The sequence below is a fragment of the Phascolarctos cinereus genome, unplaced genomic scaffold (assembly GCF_003287225.1).
Source record: "Phascolarctos cinereus isolate Bilbo 61053 unplaced genomic scaffold, phaCin_HiC Scaffold_5;HRSCAF=322, whole genome shotgun sequence".
NCBI lineage: Eukaryota > Metazoa > Chordata > Mammalia > Diprotodontia > Phascolarctidae > Phascolarctos > Phascolarctos cinereus.
Window position 1 is genome coordinate 432,839,302 of NW_027555958.1, and position 21,527 is coordinate 432,860,828.

Sequence of the window (21,527 nt, forward strand, 5' to 3'; positions counted from 1 at the left end):
TTAACCCTGTTTGTCTCAGTTTCTGCATCTGTACAATGAGCTGGAGAAGGAAATGGCAAACCACTCCAGTATTTTTGCCAAGAAAATCCCAAAAGGGGTCACAAAGAATTAGACATGACTGAAAAACAACTAAAAACAGCAACAGCATTTTAAAAAAAATTTACATATTAGGGGCAGCTAGGTGGCCCTGGATTCAGGAGTACCTGAGTTCAAATCCGGTCTCAGACACATAACACTTACTAGCTGTCTGACCTTGGGCAAGTCATTTAACCCCTTTGCCTAGCCAAAAAAATTGCATATTAAGTATTACAGAATTTTTACATGGTATATATTACAAAGTACCTAGTACCTAAGGTGACTTTTTAAAACTATGAATTTCAGTGAAGATGCTGATCTCTACAGGTACATGAGATTCTTCAACAGGATCTTCCTGCATCATTGAAATCAAAAATTCAGGGAAAGTGGAAAAAAAAATTACAAGAGGGAGACCCTCAAAAAGCTCATAGGGTTCATCATTTGCAAACAAGTACATGACAGATCAGATGTTTCTTGAAATCTTTTGGGATTGGATAACACCTCTTTTTGCCAAAGTGTGTTCTTGTCCTGCTTACATCCAGATGAGACATGTGGCTCTCCTGCTCTGGTCACTATCAAAAGTGAAGGTTTATTTAACAAAAGAATAAAATATGGGTTGTCAGAATTCTTGAACCTCAAGAAAGGTTTAGTTCTCATTCCTTTTTGTTTTTCTATTCATACATTTATTTATGTGTTTATTCATTTATTTAATTTTAGAGTGAAGGTCCATGTAGCATAAGATTCTGAGTCAGGCAGCTTGCCTCTTATTAGAATGCACTTGAATGTTCTTATATGTATGTGTGAGTACACATATATATGTTTATGTATATGTATATATATATATATATATATATTTGTGTGAGTACACATATATATGTTTATGTATATATATATATATATTTGTGTGTATATGCATATATATATATATATATATGTATATATATTTGTAAAATGCTTCCTTTTATAACAAGTTTCCTTACTTCATCCACCAAACTGCTTTAAATTACTATACATGAAGACTTGGCCTTAGAAAGCCAAAACTTACTTCAATCCTGCGTCATTTCTCCATGTTTCTCAGGAAAACTGTGCAGCAGATTAAGTCATGTTCTAAAATCCATTCCTGCAAAATCCTTTCCTAATTACTATTTTAGGCTTCAGTGGAGATGTATGGTGACAAAGGCTTCCACTGCTGACCAATAGCACATGTTGACCACATGTCTGCAGATGAATAGAAAGGCAACACCATTATTCAGTACAAAGTTGAAGACTCACGCTGCCTGCAGTTTTGGTAATAATGAGCATCGATAGTTGGTATGTCATGTCATTGTAGGGAGACTCGTTTTTTTTTTTCTTTTCCTGGAAAGTAGGTTTGGGAAAATGTGGCATTTGAACAAAGTTTTGCATTTTTAATAAGACATAAACCTAAAATCAAAGGTTCCATTTCCAGGAATCCTGATTGGTAACAATTCCACAGTTTAACTTCACTTCATAGGTTGTGTAAGCAGTTTAAATTAAGAAGTGACTTATACAAATATGCAGCCTTCAAAAGAAATGGAAGCTAATGGCCCTTATTGGTGACTCAAGAAGCCTAGTAGGATTTGGAATTTCTAGAGATTTGAGAGATTAGAAATATATATTTTGTTCTACTTCATGGGTCGCATTTTGGAGTATTCTTTTTTCTTGGAATAATGTTTCTGTCAGGACTACTAAAGCCTTCCCTGGGATTTTGCAATATGTTTAAAATATACTTTATTGCAATCAATTACATTATAAAGCAATGCAGAGAGCCTCTAAGGATAAGCATTTAAGATACCCTCTACAGTTTATGGCTCATCCACAATTAACAATTCCGAGAGGAAGTCACCTGGTCGTCTCAATTAGGAGAGGTAGTGATGAGGTGCAGTAACTCCAGTGTATTTAAAAGGAGACCCAAGTGCTGTGCCATCACTTCTTAGTCTTCTGCTATAATAAGAAGAGTGGTGGATGCCGAAAATCCAAAATCAATTGCACGATGCTTTGGATGAAGATTTCCCTTCCTAATTATGTTTTTTTCTTAGTCTGAGGATATTGGATTGTATTTTTCTAATTATACTTTCTCAGGTAGGGGGTTCTACTAAATGATCTCTAAGGTCTCTTCCAAGCAGAAGATTCTATGATTCAAGAAGTAATATTAAAGTTGGTTGGCATTCCCCAAAAGGAGCTGACTTTGAAGGAGAGTGGTCAGAAGACTCATAAGCAAAAGAAACACTTTTTATAGGATTAAACATCTGCCACAAATAATCAAAAATGGATAATCCATGTGTGAATGGTTTAGAGTTAACTAGAGTTACTATTTTTTTTAATTCTTACATTCATTCATTTATTTGTTTATTTGTTTTGTTTTCTTGAAAGAGAATGTGAGTTTCACATACTATTAAATTATGGATTGATTCAATCACTCCGAAGAATGTGGAATTATTCTAAGAGAAAGCCCATATCTTTGACACAGAGATCTCACCCCAATGCGATAAAAGATAAAAAGAAAAGCCTTATTTATCGTATCATATCATATCATATCATATCATATCATATCATATCATATCATATCATATCATATATCATGTCATATCATATATCACATCATATCATATCATATCATGTTATATTTTGTCATGTCATATCATGTCACATTATATTACATTATAATATATTATATTACATTACATTGCATCATATATCGTGTCATAGTGTATCATGTCATATCACATTACATTATATTATATCATCTCATATCACATGACATTATATTACATTATATCATATCATATCATATCATACCACATCGCATCGCATCACATCATATCGTATTGTGTGGTATTGTATCGTATCGTATCATATCATATCATATCATATCATATCATATCATATCATATCATATCATATCATATCGTATTATATCACATTATACCACATTATATTACATTATATTACACTATACTACACTATACTATGCTACACGATATTATATTATATTATGTTATGTTATGTTATGTTATGTTATATTATATTATATTATATTATATTATATTATATTATATTATATTATATTATATTATATTATATTATATTATATTATGTTATGTTATGTTATGTTATGTTACGTTACGTCACGTTACGTCGCGTCGCGTTGCGTTACGTCGCGTCGCATTGCGTTGCGTTGCGTTACGTTACCTTACGTTGCGTTACGTTGCGTTACGTTACGTTACGTTACGTTACGTTACGTTACGTTACGTTACGTTGCGTTGCGTTACGTTACGTTACGTTACGTTGCGTTGCGTTGCGTTATGTTACCTTATATTACATTATATTACATTATATTATATTATATTATATTATATTATATTATACTATATTATACTATACTATACTATACTATACTATACTATAATATTATAATTATATTTATATTATATTATATTATATTATATTATATTATATTATATTATATTATATTACAGTATACTATATTACATTACATTACATTATATTTATTTTCTTTCTGTCATATATAATTTGTATATTATATATAATTATAATACATAAATAATATATAAAATATAATTATATATAATCATGTATATATGTATGTGTATATATGTATATTTATATATATAATTCATATATATGAAAATATTTATAGTTGATTTTTTGTGAGTGGCAACAAAATCTAGAAACTAAGTAGCCATTGATTGGGTAATGGCTAATGAAATTGTGGTATATGAATGTCATCGTGCTATAAAACAATTACAAATATTAAGAATTCAAAGAAGATTGGAAAGACAGAATCAAGAAAACAGTATAATAATGACTTACAACAGCATAATAATGATTTACAACAGCATAATAATGATTTACAACAGTATAATAATGATTTACAACTGTTTAAATGGAAATGACAATTGCAATAAGATACTGAATGCTATATAATTATAATGATTAAGCTTGGTCCTGGAGATCAGATGAGCAAATGTATAGTCTTCTTTTCCTTGCAGAAGTGGGGGACTATGGATATGAATATTGTCAGACATAATTGATGTGTTGGGTGGGCTTACTTAGCTTTTTTTTTTCTTCTTATGTTGTATTTGTTACAGAAGATAGCATGTTACATGGGGAGGGGACAGAAATATATTTGGAAATAAAGGTGATATAAATAAATAATTATCTATATTTTTTTCTAAAGAATGCACACTCATACAAATGATATCTTTATACAAATTAAGTGCTTAGTATTTCCACTAAAGTCTTCCTCTGATGCCTCTTTGGATCATGGAGTCATTCATGGGGTCTCAAAAGTTATGTCAACAAGATATAAGCTCTGGCAAGATCAAACCAATATGAAAGGTTTCAAGTTTTGGTCTATGGCAAGGATGGGCAACCTGTGGCCTTCTAGGTCCTTGGGTGTTGCTTTTTGACAGTCCAAGTTTTACAGAATAAATCCTTTTATTACGAGGATTTGTTCTGTAAAGTCTGGATTCAGTCAAAGTGCCACACTTGAGGGCCCAGAGGACCACATGTGACCTTGAGGCTGCAAGTTCCCCACCCCTGTCTATGGTGTATATATGTGTGTGTGTGTGTGTGTGTGTGTGTACTTATTTATTTATTCAAGGATTAGCCTGGATAGGCTCAGAGAAGCTATTAATCAGAAGTCTTGCCCCCAGGAGATCAAAGCTTTTGTTGTCCACTGTTCACAAGGAGCATCTACTAATATGTTGTTTTTTGGGGGGGTTGTTCTGTCATCTTCAGTTGTGTTTGACTCTTTGTGCCCCTATTTGGAGTTTTCTTGGCAAAGATACTGGAGTGGTTTGCCATTTCCTTTTCCAACTTGTTTTACAGATAGGGAAACTGAGTCAAACAGGGTTAAGTGACTTGCTCAGAGTCACACAACAAGTAACTGTGTGAGGCCAGATTTGAACTCAGGAAAATGAGTCTTTCTGACTCCAGACCCAGCACTCTATCCACCGCACCACCCAGCTGCCACTAACATGTAGAGGGATTGAAATTAGCATCAGTGGAAATAATAGTCACACCAGAAAAATCAAGAATCCTTGAAGTATTTAACTACTTGCACATGTATTGAACTACATGCCCAAAATGATAGAATCAGATTTAGAAGGGGCTTCAGGGGATATATTGTCTACCACATAGCTGAATTGATTAACCAACCATCATTTATTAAGCACCTACTTTGTACCAGGCAATGTGCAAGGCTTTGGGGATATAAAGATACATGTGAAATAGTCCCTGCCCTCAACAAGAATCTTCCCTACAATATTCCCCCCTGAAGCTCATATAGCAAAGCCATGATTACCTAATTTACCGTTGGATAGCTCTGTTTTTTAGGAAGTCCCATCACTTCTTCCCTTCCTCAATATGTTCACATAGAGCCAGAATTTGTCTCATTTCAACTTCTATCCATTGCTTTTAGGCCTGCTCTCTGGGGCCAAACAAAATAAATTCAATCCCTCTTTCATCTGCCAGCCTCTCAGATTCTGTAAGAAAGCTTGTCTAATCTAAGTCTTCTTTTCTCTAACTTGAACATATACCATTCCTTCAAGCAGGTTTCATATGGCAAGAATTCAAAGTTCCCCTTATTACTTTCCAATTTATCAGTGCCCTTCCCAAAACTGTCATGGCAAAGAATGAACACAGTAAGACGGATGTGATCTGACCTCAGAAAAGTAAGGAGTACTAACATCTCCCTAGTCCATAGTACTATGGGGCCCAATAACTTTAGCTTTCTTTTTTTTTTTGTCTACCAGACCCCACTGTTGACAAGCATTTGAGTTTGCAGTTTAATAAATGTCCCAGATCTTTTTTCTCACAATGGACTGATATCTAATCATATCTCTTCCCCACTCCCACCCCATCAAACAGTCACAGAGTTGATGATTTGAACCTGCATATAAGACTTTAAATTTAATCTAATGAAATGTATCTTAGTAAATTTATGTCAACAAGCTGGTCTGTCTACATTGTTTTGTTCATCCATCAGGTTAACTCTCCCTCTCCCAACTCGCCTCTAGCTTTGGACCATCTACAAATTTGATAAACATGGCATCTAAGCATTTATCCACCCTGTAGATAAAACAAAAGACATACGCAAGCATAGATCCAGAAAACTATTTCCAATGGAGACATTTCAAGTTGATGTTGATCCATTAACATACTCTTTGGATCCCTATTTAACCAGTTCCCAATCCATTTAGCTGTATTTCTATTTTACCTGCATCTCGCTACCTTATTCCTTAGGAATAGCATGAGGAACTTTGTCAAATGTTTTACTAAAATCTAGTTCAATTGTATATACTTTAAATAGTTTTTTCAAATAGTTTTCAATATCATTAGGCTTTCAGAAGTACTATTTGGTCTTCTGTATTTACATGTGAATGTCAATGTTATAAATTTTCCCAATTCATATTTCATTTGTTTGCTACCCAAATGTAAACTAAAAAAAAAAATATCAAATAATTCTGGATGGATCTGTTTCTCCTCAGAGAATATGTCCACCCTACCCAAATTATTCCCCTTGAAAATAAATTAAGAATTGGTAAGATTATTCAGATAATTCAATTGTGAGGGTGGGGTGGGATTTTTGTTTGAAATAACAAGATCTATTTTATCTGAATTATCTGAATGGTTACTTGAGTTTGTTCTGTTCTCTGTAGACATGTGTGAATTTCCGTTGAAATAATAATATGAATTCCAATGAAAACCAAGCAGAAAGGTAATAGGATGAAGATGCAGAGTGTATTAAATTACTCATTAGGTCCATTGCTTAATTCTCATTTGATTTGTGCTAATATCTTTTAGGCCCCTGGGCACATTGGCCCAGACTTATTTTCTTGGCTGGATTACATCAGATTGTACTTCAAATTTCTTGTCTTTTTTTTTTTTAAGGTAGGAGTGTGTGTGTGTGTGTGTGTGTGTGTGTGTGTGTGTGTGTGTGTTTGTATTACATGCATGAAAATAGACTAATTTGGGCAGCAAGATAAAAATATTCTCTACCCTCCTTCAAAAATATGGTACAGATGTGCTTTGCTTTATGCAATGAGGATAAATGTGTAAGCTGATGCTTGGTACATTAAATTGCATTTTAAATATTCTGGAGGCTGCTCAGTATTTTGTGGTGAATAATTTTGCAAAGAAAGGAATCCTTTTGTAATCTGAGTAATCACCGCCAACTCCACCACCCCACCCCCTACTCTGTGACGTGCTTTGCAAATATGATTTTTTTAAAATATTAAGTTTTCTTAAAGCAAGGAACACAGAATCTAAATGTGCCTAGACACTAGCAACCTTGTTTAATTTATATGTGTTTAAATATATTTTAAAAGTTGTTAGTTTTTTAAAAAAAGAATTGTGGACTTAGACCAAGTCCTTTCTGAAAGATTTTTTTTTTTTTGGTTCTAGGTTGCATGGAAGTTGAATTTTTTTAAATTCTGGTATTAGGATAGAGAATCTTTTTTCACTTTTTTTTCCTTTTAATCTGCTAAAGAAGTCACAAAACTTGGAGCTTTGTGGACAATAACTAATATTTGTAAAATATCTCTTCTCGGTGGTAAAGAATGGTGCTATTCAATAGCATGAATTTTTGAAGTTCTAGCTATTCTTGGCATCAGTCTAGGCCCTATAGATACAAAGATGCAAACAATGACAATTTTAAAAGAAATGAGGAAACAGCCCCTACCTTCTAGAAGCCTACATTTTACTAGGGGAATACTATGGTTCATATGTAATTAAATCCACAGTCTACAAAGTGAAAATAAAGTAATTTGAGCAAAGAGAGCATTAGTAGCTAGAGGGATGAGGAAAGGCCTTTGGAGAAGATGGCATATAAGCCTGGAGGGGTCTAAAGATCTAAGAGGCAGTGGATGAGAAGGGAGAACATTCCAGGAATGGGGTTAGTTTGAAAGTACAGGGCTGGGAGATAGAAAATCATGCACTGGAAACAATAGGTAGATCAATCAGTCTGTAATGTAGGAGGTGTAAAAGAAGGTAACATGAAATCTTCCTTGGAAAATTGGTTGGAGTGTGAATGTGAAGGATATTAAATGGTGAATGGAGGACTTTGTACAGACTGGCCTTCTGACTGTCCCTTATCCAACATACTCTATCTTCCATCTTGTGCTTTGTGAGGTCTGGCTCTCAGGCCCAGAATGCACTTCCTCCTGCCCTCTGCCCTCTGAAATTTCTGGTTTCCATCAAGGCCCAGCTCAAAGACTCCTTGATATATGAAGATTTTTCTGCTTCATTTCATATTTCTTCTCCACACTAACTGCCCCCCACAACTGCCTTTTTGGAGATATCTACATTTGTACATTTCAGCCTTCTCACCCTGCCCTCCATATAATATAAGCTCTTAGAGGTCAGGAATTCTCTGATCCCTGTCATTGTAAACCCAGCGCCTTGCACGGTGACTGACACATAGTAGGCACTTAACATTGATTGATTGATTGATTGATATGCGAGAATTTGTGTCAGATTTTCTTATGAATGAAAACAAAACCTTGAAATTTAAGTATTAAAATATTTTGGGGAAACAATCCATAGATACAACCTGTAGAAATAATTCCCAAAATCCACAGACCTTTCCCAGACTAATCAGAGCTACCTTTGTGACATCAAAATGATTAACTAGGGCCTTGAAGAAGGAGAATTCAACATACAACCTAGGTTAAAGACTAGAAAACAAACAAAGAAACAAAATTGGCTTGGTCTAATTATCTAAGTCAATGTGATCCAGTGCTTAATTCCTACTGGCATCACTCCAGTGACCATTCTCCTTACTAAAGTGGTTCAAAAGTTTTTAAGTATGCATTTGTGTAACAAGACAAGACAGCTTACATTGTATTAAATAAATAATTTGGGAGAACTACCTAAATATATAGTTTAGGCAGTCAGGAATTATTGCACATAGATCCCAATACATTCCAGTCACCATTCTCCTTCTAATTGGTCTCCCTGCCTTAAAGTCTCTCCTCATCTCAACTCATTTCCTGCTTTTTTTTTTCTGCCAAAGTGAAGTTTCTAAAGTGCAGATCTGTCCGTGTCAACTGCCCTGCTTGACGAATTCATGTGGCTCCCTGCAATCCCTTATTTGGCATTTAAATCTCTTTATAACCTGACCCTTTCCTATCTCTCCAGACTTCTATTTATTTATTTATTTATTTTTGTAAGGCATTTGGGGTTAAGTGACTTGCCCAGGGTCACACAGCTAGTAAGTATCAAGTGTCTGAGGCTGGATTTGAACTCAGGTCCTCCTGACTCCAGGGCCAGCGCTCTATCCACTGCGCCAGACTTCAACTTTCTATTTCTCTGCTTATGCTCTGTGATTAGTAATACTGACCCGCGTGTTGTTCCTTGTACATGATGTTGCCTTTTCCTACTGTGTGTTCTGGTGCTGGCTTTCCTCCATGACTGGAATACTCTCCAAACTCACTTTTTCCTATTGACTTCTCTTATTTTCTTCAAGAGTTAGCTCAAAAGCTACCTTCTTCACGAGGCCTTTCATTGTTTCCCCAACTCCTTGAGCTTTTCCCTTAAGGTTATCTTCCTTCATTCTGCATGTATCTTGTATGTACTTACTTATTCACATGCAGGCTCTCATTAGAATGTAAGCTCCTTGAGGACAGGGACTTTTTTGTTTTGCTTTTTTTAATCCCAAGAGTTATCATTGTTCTTAGCATATATTAAGTCCTCAAAAAGTGCGTGCTTCATAGATTATTTGATTGATTTGAGGGAAAGGCTTTCAGTGTATATTTGTATATCTTTCATCTACTTGGCACTATATTTCTCATGACTAATAAATTTCCATTAAAAATTTCACATTCTGCCTTCTAGCTAACTTTCCAGTATAATTTCACATATTCCATTCAGACTAGATTTCTAATTATTCTCCACATACAACATTCCAACGTTCACCTCTTCTCAACATTCATCAAGTGACCCTTGTGTCTGGAATATCATCCTTCTCTGCCTCAAAGAATCCCTACATTCCTTGAAAATTCAGTTCAAATAGCATTTCCTATGTGAATTTTTCCTCATCTGCTTCCCTTTCCCCAGTTAGTAGAGTTCTCTCCTTTTTAAAATAATGCTGTTGTTTTTGTATATACTTAATATTTCCTTATGTATGTGTATCATACATTTAGAGCTGAAAGGGAGATTTTTAGAGATCATCTAGGCTGATCCCTTGATTTTTTTAAGATAAGGAAACTGAGTTCTAGATAAGCTTTATGACTTTCCCCAAGTTCATATAGGTAAGAAATGCAGATGACTCAAAATCCAACATTCTATCCACTCACTGCCCCTACTGCACTTGCCTCAGTATATATTGCATCTCTCCACTTTAGAAGGTAAATTCCTTAAGGAAAAAGTCAGCTGTGTTTTCCTTTTACCCCTAATTTGTAGCACACTTGCAGACATACAGCAATTCTTTAATCAATACTTAATGAAAGGAACTGAACTTAAATGCAAATAAATGATTTTGTTTTATATAGCTATGTGCCATTTCCTTTTATTAAGGAACTGTAGGATATTGGGAATCGTAGTCTCCATAAAATAAACTTTCCTTTTGGTGTAGGTACTGGCATAGGCTAATCAATTTGTTTGGCAATGGAAAAAAATAAAAACAGGATCAAAAAACTACAAATCGACTGTAACCATGTGATAGGAAGACTGAATCAGAATGAATGGACAGAGAAATAATTGTCATGGAGACAGAGAGAGTAAGTTTTGAAAAAATCTGTTTTATGCATGCAAAAGAAATTTGGACCAAACCTGTAATTTCCCTGATGTACAATACATCTCATCTACAACTTAATAGTCTCAGGGAACTGTCTGGAAGCCTTGAGGCATTAGGTGATTTAGCTTTGCACAGACCACATATGACAAGCAAGTCTTGAACCCAGTTCTTTCTGTCTCTGAGACTGGCTCTCTTACCACTGCTGCATTGACTTGCAATTAACATGTTTGAAGGTAAATAGTTAAAAGGCATATTTAATTAGTCCTATTGATGCTTAATACTATTTGTAATACATTCTTTTGAAATCCATTGTCTATTCTTTAGCATTTTCTGTCCTTTTTTCACTTCTGCATATTCAAATAGTATCAAAGACTTATAAATGTAGATGGATACCAATCAGTTAGTTATTTTTCCATTTTCCCCCAGAGGATGCTAGTGGATTAGTGGAAAGGTTTGCAAATCAATTTCTTAATAAGTTTCCTAATATTATAGTTGCCATCAAAAGCTAATCAAAATGGATAATTTAATTGTAGTAATTTACTCTTTCCATGGAATAAAGAAAAACTGGATTTGATTAATTTACTATTCATGAAATAGAAGTATTGCCCTTATTGGGAGAATATCAGCTATATCTGGAAATTATATATACATATACATATCTGCCTTCTTGCTTTGACAATCACGAGAGATACTGTATTCAAAGGCTTGATGATCTAGTAGTGAATTTGAAAAGGGAAACCACAAAAAATTTACAAGCACACTACAGAAAGATGTCAAAATCTCCCAGTAGAGGTAGATGTGACTGAATAGTTTAAATGCACTGTGATATAAAATTCTAGACACATTCAACTTAATGCAAACGAGTAAACTCATGAATGGGAATGGAGTAACACTTCCTTAAGGATGCAAATTAAAAAGGAAACATCAAAATAATGAAACCTGCCATTTTTTTTCCTCCACTGAGAAAATCCTTCACCAGATTTCAAAAACAGGCCAGACTCTTTGGAAAACAAATGATAGCAAGGAAAGGTATTTGAAGTAGAGATGAGTATTGGGAACTCTCAGGAGATGCTTCTACTCCTATTTCAATAATCTAACAGGAACATAGCAGTAATTAGGCGGATTAACTATACATGTTAAGTATTCACTATATCAGACCATATTATAGATGAGAATGAATCTATTTTCAAAGCAAATTTTAGGAATCACCTCTCCTGTTTCAATGTCCTCTGCAGAGTTATGCCGTTCTGCTGCCTGTTGATTTGTTCCTATATCAGGGAAAGTTTCTATCAAGAGATCTAGTCTGATGAATTGCAAGAGTACACATCTATGTGGCTTTCAAATAAATAAGAAGATTTTTCAAACTAGTTACATGTTAAGTTGATATTGGCAAAAATGTGATGCAGACTGGGGAAGGGAAGAGTATGAGCATTTATATAGCACTTATTATGTGCCAGGCACTGTGCTAAGCACTTCCCAAACATTATTTCATCTGATCCTCACAATAATCTTATGAAGTATCATTATTTTACAGTTGAGGAAACTGAGGCAGGCAATCAAAAGTAAAGTGACTTACTCAAGGTCACACAGAAATGAACTTTGTGTCTTCCTTACTCCAAGCTCAGATCTCTAGCTACTGTACCACCCCACTGACTCTTAGACTATCTCCAGTAATTTCTAGTCATGTCCAAATTAACTTAAACATTAACTTTAATAAAACATTAAAACGTATAACAAATTTGTTACCTAACTATGGCCATCATGGTCTTTTGAGAAAAAAATGCTATTTTAACTTTAGGAAAGGGTCTGTTAAATTCCTTTACATTGCATGTGACACATTGATAAAACATGGTATTCCACCATAGTAACCACTCTCTTATCATTTCTGTGAATTATTTAAAAAATTTATTTTTTTCTTCTTTTTAAAAGAATTATTTATTTTGTTTTTAATTTATGAAATAAAGCAAGAATTTCCATAACATTAGCAGAATTTTTTTTAAAAAGCTGATTGTACATGAAATTGCAAATTTGTTATGTACAACTTGCTATTCCTTTTAAATACATAATGAAGTTATTATGTAAACTTCTTTTTTTTTTCCTTTTTTCTTCCTCCTCCCCACCTTAGAGGTGGCTACCATTAGACACAAACAACACAAGGAGCCCGAAAACTTTCTTATAAGCTTACCCATCTCCCTACTTTCCCACACTCTAATTTGTCTGCCCTTCATACCACTGAAAGAATCACCTTGTTCACATATTTATCTACATGATAATATCACTATTCTACTTGGACTTCTCCAATGGCTCCCTATGGCCTAAGTCATTTTGAATTCTTCCACTGCACATTCAAGTCCTTCTACGGTCTGGTAACCTTTTGCCTGCTCAGCCTTCTAGGATCAAAGGGTCAAAGCTTTAGAGTTGGAAAGATCCTTAAAGGTCACCTAGTCCAAGGCCCCCTTTTTCAGATGAAGACCTGAGGTCAAGGAAGGGTCAGAGTCAGTAAATTTTGTATGAGGGAGATTTGAGCCCATGTTTTCCTGCCTCCAAATTCCCACCACTCCCAATTTTCCATGCCATGCTGTTTTGCTCTCACGTCCATGAATTCTGTATTTCTCCATTCTCCTCCTTAATCACACATGGAAGAACTCCGCCATCTCCATGGATTTATTCAGCCTATTGTCCATTCATCCCCTTCTTCACATATTTGATTCTTCCTGTTCTGTCATTTCAATCATATCTGACTCTTCATGACCTATTTGGGTTTCCTTGTCAAAGGTACTAGAGTGGGTTACCATTTTCTTCTCTAGATCATTTTACAGATAGGGAAACTGAGGCAAACTCAGGTAAGTGATTTGCTCAGGGTCACACAGCTAGTCAGTGCCTGAGGCCAGATTTGAGCCCAGGTCTTCCTGATTCCAGTACTCTATTTAAAAACCTCATTCAACTGTCGCCTTCTCCAGCAAGACTTCCTTAATTTGCCGTTTGATAATGCCCAGTCTGCTCTTAAAGTTCACAATGATGTTATTGTACTCCTGACTAGAGTATAAATTATGAAAAGGAAGCGATTATGTCCTAGCTAAATCTTTTTCCCTTCTATTCCAGTAGTTAACAAACTTCTCTACATACGGTAGGGACTAAAAAATAAAATAACATAAAAGGAGGCAAAATACAAGGCAGTGGTTTGCATGCTCATTTTTTCCATGTATCTTTTATGGGGTAGTAGTGGAAGTAGGGAGGACTCAATGGATAGAATGCCAGGCAGATGGGCAAAACATGCTGAGGGTGACTGACAGACCTGTAACCCATCAGTGAATGTCTGCCTTGAGCATGTGAAGGCTTCCCTTGGCTGAATGGGCAGATGAGAACAATGCTTTCAAAAGTTCTCAAAGGTGGCTGAAGCATTTAGAACTTGGTCAGACAGGGGAGACAAGATCACCCACTGCATCCTGGGCCATTGCCAGTCATATTGACTTTTGCCTTACCACTGGACTTTGATAGCTCTAGAAGACAGAGTAAGGCTGACGGCTTTGTGCAACTCTGCCCCACCCAAATCCAAGTCACACTGGAGTCAAGACATTACCCACTGATGTGATTTATTCTCTTCCAAAATGAAGGACCAACAAAAAGTGGTGGCGGTGCCAGTAATAGTGCAGCAGCAGCAGCAGCAGCAGCAGCACACAGTGCCAGCAGCAGCAGCAGTAACAACAGTAGTAGCAATTAGTAATAGTAAATGTGGGATTTGAGTTCATCTTCTGACTCTAAAATTCATGATCTTTGCATTTCACTATTTTCATTCAATTCAACTTTTGGATAAATTTAAGTGTTAGGAAGTTTTCTCTTACATCCAAGCTAAATTTATCTCCACGAAATTCTTTTTTTTAACTGTTTAATTTTCTCCAAAAATTACATATCAAAAAAAATTTAGCATTTATTTTTACAAGATTTTGAGTTCTAAATTTTTCTATGAAATTTCTACCCATTACTTTTAATTCTGACCTCTAGAGCCAACGCAAATTCTATAATCCATGACCAAGCCAGGTTAAAGCAGAGTTGAAGGGAAAGTGCTCTCCTTGGAAGGCTTGAGGAGAATATAAACTCCTGTCACATTAACCTAGTTGGTGCTGTCATTCAGAACAGTCTTACTTTCTATCCGGTAACTCTATGGTCCTTCTCTCCCTCATCTCTGGAAAGTTCCCTCTATTGATCTAGTAGGCTCCTTGGGACCTTCTGGTGCTACCTCGTATAAGAAGAGTTCCTTGTTTCCTCCCAAGTCTTAGGGGTCTCCTCCCTGCCAAAGTATTTCTTTTGTTTTGTTGATCTGTGTCCATAAAGATTCTCCCCCTCTCCCCCAGGAGAGGACAAGGACATTTTTGTTTTTGTCTTCATGGCCTCAGTGCTCATCACAATTTCATACCTAGAAGACTATATACACTTAACAAATGTCTATTTGAATTTAACTGAGCCAAATTAAATATTGTTTGTAAATTTCTAAAGGTAAAAGGAAGAACAAATGTAATTGTACACACACCTGCTCATGTGTATAGTTCAAAACTCTCCTCCTCAAATTATTCCTCTTGAATAAGCTAAAAAAAAATACCAATGTGATGTAAAGGATTCCTGACATTTGAATTTTGGAATCCATCTGATTAATGTCTCCTGAGAAACAAATCCCATTTTTTAAATGTCATCTTTCATTCTAAAATACTTTGTGACCAGGAACACCATATGTTATTCAGATTGGACTTCCAAAGTCCCTTAAGGCTCTTGACCTGCAGGACTGAAGGTTCCCATTATCTAGTCAAAAACATTTATCAAGTGACCACTGCAGAGAAATATCCAAAGGACTCAGAAGAAACAATCCCTGCTCTCAAGAGGCTTACAGCCAAAAGGAGGAGTGGAGGCTGCAGAAATCCATTCACATAAACACAAGTGACAAAAACATCTGCCAGATGGAGTACTCCAGCTGTGCAGGGACATCAATGTAAGTGTTTGGTATGGAGGTAGGAGAGCAGGAAGAAAACTGGGGAGATTTACTGGAGTCACCGGAGAGAGGGAATCCAAGAGGGGCTAATTTGGAAAGACTTCAGGAAGGACCAAAATTTTCTTGGCTTGTTTATAGGAAAAGCTATCTGGCTGTGTAAACTATTTCCTATTTCTTTGTGGGATCTCCCAAATGAACTATTCATTAAACACAAATATGTACACCTTCTTTTTCCCCTTCTATTTTTCTTCTTGAATAATAACAGCTAACATTTATATATCACTTGCTAATGGTCAAGGCACTGTACAAAGTGCTTTACAAATATTATCTCATTTGATCCTACCCTCCCAGGTAGATCCTGCTATTATACTCATTTTATAGTGCAGGAAACTGAGGTAAATAAAGATCAAGTGATTTGCCCAGGATTACACAGCTCATAAGTCTGAGGCCATATTTGAACTCAGTTCTTCCTCACTCCAGGACCAGTGATCTAGTCACTGAGCTGTCTAGCTGTCCCTCCATTTTTGCATTTCATACCAATATATCATTTTAGGGAGGGATTGATTTGGTGAACATGGTTGAAGGCTTTGCTTTTTTCACCATAAATAGATTTGGTTCCATAAGTGGAATGTGTATAATGATTGATAGTTTGGGTTTAAGGGAGGAAATATAGGGTATAGTGGGAGTATCTTAAGATAACTTTTGTTAACCTTTGGTTTTGTGCACATCACATCTGATGGGGACTCCTTTGAAGTGTCTTTATCTACTTTCATTAAAAAAATAAAGGAAGGAGATGATGGCATGGAGTGAGGGAATAGCCAGGCCTCTCCAACCCATTCAGTGGACCACATCTACCCTGTTGAAGGCACCTGAGGGCTTTTTCTTCCTCCTGGTGCTTAAGCTGGGATATTAAAGGATTAATATGAATGGCACTGAAACAGGGAAGTTAATTTTATACATCTCGAGTTTGAGGTACCAGAGGAATATCCAGGGGCAGATGTCCTAGAGTCTGTTAATGGTGTTGATTTGGAGCTTAGAAGAGAGGTCAGGTCTGGAGAGGTTATTATCTTAACAGAGCCCTGAAAAGAAGTTAACACAAAGTGCCACTCAAAGCCTGAGGAGGGAAAGCTTGTTGTTTACTGGGAGGAACAAGGAAGACTTCTTAGAGGAAGTTGTTTCAGGGCTGGGATTTGAATAGTTGATAAGATGTCCACCAGGAGAGATTAGGAGTAGTGCCATCCAGGCATAGAGCATAATGTGAGAGAGGAAAAGGAGAAGGAGAAGGGGAAGGGAAAGCAGAAGCAAAAGGAAATAGAGATGGGTTTACTGGCTAGATTTCTTTCTTAGACATGCCTTAAACCGAATTTACTCTGGAGCTCACAGATTGTACAATAGGTCCTCACCCCATGCACCACTTCATGGTTAATTTTTGGGCTCTCCTCTCTCAGAGTGAACATAAATAGTAACTGTTTCTCTTTTGGCCAGCAACCCTGAAGGTCTTCCCCTTCTAGGTCGATTTGTTTTTCTTTTTTTGATTAAAGGGGCCATGCCTTGACTCATTTCTTAGGTAGGCCCATTGAGCGAATGGCGTTACCTCACTCAAAGTGAGAACCTGAAAAAAAAACTTAGCTTAGGTCAATTAAGGATGGCCCAAAGAGGAAAGAATGTGGTGACAGGAAGAGCAGGCAGAAGGCTTTTAGAATAGTCTAGAAAGAGGTAATGATGGTCCACTGCAGGGAAATAGCAGCCTGAGAACAAAGAGAAGGAATGATAGGAGAGATGTTCTGCCATGATTCATTTCCTGATGCCTCCTGTCAATAACTGCCTTCCCCCTTTGGCTGCATAGAATACTCCGTCTCCCACAGGAACTTGGATCCTTCCTTGCCCTGGAGGATTCTGGGCTCTAACAAGTAAGACTGTACCATATTTTGCCAGTAAACAGGCCATCATGACCCTTCCCAGAATCTCCAAAGCATTCTCCTTACACTCTTCCTTCTGCACTATCTTTTTTTTCAGCTGTAGCTGCCTTATATGTCTGGGCTTCCCCTATTCAAATCTAAGTCCCCTGAGGTCTAGGTCTTTTTCCCTTATGTAAATCTTTATCTCCAAGAAAATACTTGGCACTTAGTAAGTGATTAATGATTGCTTTCTCATGCATTAACTCATTCCTTTTCTTTCTCACCTCTCTAATATACTTCACAGGTATTATTGTGTATTACAATTATCTGTGTATCAGCCCCCTTTTAGAGTGTAAACTCCACAAGGGCAAGACTTATCTCAAATTTGGAGCCCAAAGTACACAATAGGTATCTAATAAATATTTGCTGAATGAATGATTGAACTTAAATGAATATACTCCAAGTTTCAAAAAGCTACTTCCTCATTCCAATAAGATTATATGAATATTATTAATTCTATTTTACAAGTCAAAAAATTGATGAGCAGGGGCAGCTAGGTGGCACAGTGGATAGAGCACCAGCCCTGGAGTCAGGAGGACCTGAGTTCAAATCCGGCTTCAGACACATAACACTTACCAGCTCTGTGACCCTGGGCAAGTCACTTAATCCCATTACCTAGCAACCCCCCCAAAAAAAATTGATTAGTAGATAAGGTTAATAAGCCTTGTAGTTACAAAGCTAATAGCTTAGCAAGTGACAGGGATAGTAATCATGAAATCACAGGGTCATAGATTCAGATCTCAGAAGAACCAGAGGTTATTCCTTCCTACCCTAAAAATATTATCTAATATAAATTTTGCTTTAATAGTTTTAGTCATTTGTTTTATTTCTAAAATGTGTGTGTTGTCTCTCCCGATAAAAAATAAAGTCCTTAAGGGACAATCCTGAAAGTCCTTTGCATGAACATTTTAGTAATTTCTCATTGACACTAAGTTAAAATACATATTCCTCCATCTGGAACTTAAAGCATTTTGTAATTTGGCTTCAGATACATTTTACTCTTCTTTCCTTTTTAGGTTTACAAGGCAAAACTGGCCTCTTGCTGATTTCTAAACCTCACATTTCATCTCCTACTTCCCTGTCTTTGTACAGGACTGTACCTCATGTCAGGAATGCAATCCCTCCTCACTTCCACTACTTAGAATCCCTGTCTTCCTTCAAAGCTCAATTCATGTGCCAACTTCTGAAGGTTGCCTTTCCAAGACCCCTTAATTTTTAGCCTTTTTTCTCTCTTCAAATTATATTATATTCCAGTGATTGACCATGATTCCAGAGGACTGATGGTGAAGATTACTATCTCCTTGCTGACAGAGATGATGGCTTAAATAGGTCCAATGAGGCGCATATTTTTGCAGGAAGCCAAAATAGAAATTTATTTATATGCATATTTGTTAAAAGTGTTTTGTTTTCTTTGTTTTTGTTCATTGTGAGAAAATGGTATGGAAGAGAAAATTTCTTCTTTTTTTTTTTAAATTAAGGATCAATTATATTGCATTTCTTTAACTTTTTAAACTCTTACACGTTCAGGAGAATGAAAATTCCTGTAGAGCACAGATCTCATTTTTGTTTGTGTAAACCTAGTACCTAGCATAGTGACTAACACAGTAGGTGCTAAGGAAGAGGAATTTTTTGTTTGTTTTTGTTTTTAGAATAGATAGGATGGATTATAGGAACAGGACATCAAAGCTTCATTCTCAAAGCTTCATGTCCACTGACTATAGAGGATATTATTCTGCTCTTATTGAACATATAGTAATACCTATCAGAATTACAGGAATAGAGGACTATGGAAAATTTAGGTGGTTCTTTCTTGAATAACAAATATCTCCAGGGAATGACTGCTTCTCTGTTAGTGATAATAGTAGAGACTAAACTATAAATACCCTGTAATTCAGTGATACAATAGCTTTATGACCCAAAAAGATTAAAGACAGAAGGCAAGGTCATAGAGGTGTAAAATAGTCATAGCGACACTTCCTATAGTATCAAAAAAATAGGAAGAAATGTGAGCGATCATCAATTGTGACTGGTAGACAAACTTTGGTATAAGAATGTGATGTAATATTATTCTACCATGAGAAAAATGGCATGTAATAAGAATTCAGAGAGGCTTGGAAAGATTTGTATCAACTGATGTGGAGTGAAGTAAACAGAATCAGGAGAGCACTTTACACAAGGACCATGATTATATAAAGGAAAACAACACCAAAAGGTATCACAACTTTGACAATCTGGAGGGAATGAAGAACTAAGTCTGCTTCCTGTTTTGCAGCTCAGAGGTAGTTGACTCCAAGGATGGAGTGAGGCATACACTTGAGATAAGATATGGCCAAATGGGCTGATTTGTTTACCTTAACTATAGTGATTTGCACCAAGGGAAAAGGTGGAGGTCTTTATGAATTGATAATGTAAAAAAGATTATCATTTTTAATAACAAAAAAGAGGAAATATCTGACTCAGAGGACATAGTGTGCAGCACATAGTAGGTGCTTAATAATTTCATGTGCAATTGAATTTAGTTTAAATGTAATTGAACTGAGCTACACTGAATAAAATTGAATCAGAAACTCAATATCCATTGGCTGGTTTGGCTTGAGCTGACACAGCTACTATGAACCCACCAACTGCCTTACAACAAAATTTGTGTCCCTCAAATTGGGAATATTTGTGTCTTCTTTTGCATTGAACATTTGCCTTTAATTGACTAATTTAAAGCTTGTCCTTGGTTGCTTATTTTCTCTAGAGCAAGTAAGTCCCCTGACAGCAAAATTCCTTTTCATTTCAGTTTCTAAATCTGGGGAAAAAAGAAAACTCTTTATTTATGAACCTTACAAAGACATTCTTATAACATCTGATGCACAAATATTGATCCAAGAAGGTGTTACCTCCTGTGGTTACCCTGTGGGTTTCCACTTTGAGTTGCCAGGGAACTCACACTGAAATAGGAAAGTAATGTTATGTTATATGTCCTCTTTCTAATTTTTATCCCTGAAAGTCATACATTTTTTAAACACACAATAACATCTGCAGACATCTTATGTCAAAAGGAAGAAGCAGGAGGATTTAGAATAACCCTTGTTTAATTTTTTTTTAAACTTGGGAGGAGAAACTAAGCTAACTAGTCTATGAATAACTAATAAGATGAAAAACTTAATTGAAAAGTAGTACTTTTTGTCAATAAAGCATTGTGTGAGTGTTGTACTGGCCATCATTTTCCAGCCTGAAAACAGGCCTTTGTTCTAGTAATCTTTTGAATTTAGGAATGAAAAGAAGTGTAAAATTTATGTCAAGAGCCAAGAACAGAAATGGTAAGAGATTTAATTTTAAATAGCCATTTGATGACCACTTGGCCTTGACCAGTCATGGTTGAAAGTGAACTGATTTAATGTCCCTCTTGAGGGGTAATGGATGAATTATTTTTGTTTTTAGTATAAAAATGGGAAAAAAAAATCAACTTCTCCTTCTAAATAATGTAAATTAGAACCTAGAACCAAAGAGTCATAAAATCCTGGAGGATTCAACTCAACTGAAAAGGTATTGAAGTTTAGAGTCAGAAAACCCAAATTCAAATTCAACTCTTTCACTTGTGTGACCTTGGACAAGTCATTTATTCTTTGTTGCATCAGTTTCATTTGTAAAATAACAAGTTTGGACTACATGACCTCTAAGGTCTTTTTCTACTTTAAAATTTATGAGACTACTACCATTCCTTTAACTTGTAAAATGTTTAGAG